This window comes from Nelumbo nucifera, chromosome 4, assembly GCF_055504915.1.
Source record: "Nelumbo nucifera cultivar China Antique chromosome 4, China Antique-T2T, whole genome shotgun sequence".
Taxonomy (NCBI): Eukaryota; Viridiplantae; Streptophyta; class Magnoliopsida; order Proteales; family Nelumbonaceae; genus Nelumbo; species Nelumbo nucifera.
In genome coordinates, this window is record NC_142652.1 from 57,075,055 (window position 1) to 57,076,372 (window position 1,318).

The 1,318-nt window shown below is 42.9% G+C and overlaps 1 non-coding gene across 1 annotated transcript; it reads left to right on the top strand.

Annotated features, from left to right (window-relative positions):
• Positions 1 to 368: 368 nt before the first annotated feature.
• LOC148800538 (small nucleolar RNA R71) lies at positions 369 to 475 on the top strand. Its single transcript, XR_016071073.1, has one exon. It is a non-coding gene; the product is annotated as a small nucleolar RNA R71 (small nucleolar RNA).
• Positions 476 to 1,318: the final 843 nt, after the last annotated feature.

Here is a 1,318-nt window from a genome sequence, read left to right on the forward strand (position 1 = left end):
GTTCTGGGAACTGCATAAACTGATTGCCAACTTGACATTCAGTGCTGATATGACCTGCCCCACACCAATCACAAGTCACGGACTGAACATGCATGTCTGCCATCTGCATCTCATCTATCTTTTTGTTGAGTGCACCTATTTGCGCAGATAGAGATGTATATGTGTCCACATTGTGAAGACCTTGTTGCCGCCTAACTTGTGCTCTCTCGGAGTGCCATTGGTAGTTGTTTGCAGCCATCTCCTCTATGAGTGCATGGGCAACTTCAGGGGTCTTGTTGTTGATGGAACCCCCGGCTGCCGCATCCAAAATGGTCTTGTTGGTTTCGGTCAGCCCACTGTAAAAGGTTTCCACTTGCAGCCATATGTGAAGTCCATGATGGGGGACCTTCCTTAACAACTCCTTGTAACGCTCCCAAAACTCATACAATGACTCTCCATTTTGCTAAAAGAAAGTGGTGATGTCATTCCTCATCTTCACTGTCTTGGATGGAGGAAAATACTTGGGGAGGAATCGGCTAGCCATTTCATCCCATGTTGCTATAGATCCAGCTAGCAAAGAATTCAGCCAAGTCTTGGCCTTGTCTTTCAATGAAAATGGGAACAACCTGAGCCTAACTGCATCATCACTCACCCCATTGTGCTGGAAAGTATCACAGATTTTCAAGAAGTTGGCTATGTGAGAATTTGGGTCTTCATGAGCCATGCCACAAAACTGAACCGTGTTTTATATCATCTGAATTATGGCTGATTTGATTTCAAAATTATTGGCAGCTATGGCTGGTCTTACAATGCTTGAAGCAGCCCCGGTAAGGGTTGGTTTGGCATAGTCCATCATGGTTCTTGGTTTGGCCATCTCTTCAGTTTCAGCTCTCAGTTGTCTACCAACTCTAAGGCGGATGTGGAGGGTTCTTTCAATCTCGGGATCGTAGGAGATTCCCTCCGTTTCAGATCTGCTTGTCATAAACTGTACAAGTCAAAGTAATAAAGAAGCTAATGTACACCAATCAGAAAAATAATCTATCAAGCAAGAAAACTGCACACTACTGAAACAAGATCAGCAGCCAAAGACAACTACAATTAGCAAGAAGAAAGAAAATGACTTATATCAGCAATGGAGGTTAATGTATACAATTCAGAATCATCGTATTCAGAATTAAAAATCAGATTAAGTCCCCGACAACGGCGCCAAAAACATGATGCGTAATTGCTACACTAGCAAGTGCAGTAGCCCCTCAAGTAATAAAGTGATGAATAGAATATCGTTCCCACGAGGACTTATACAGCAACTACTAATAATATATCAGCCATATTTTATCCG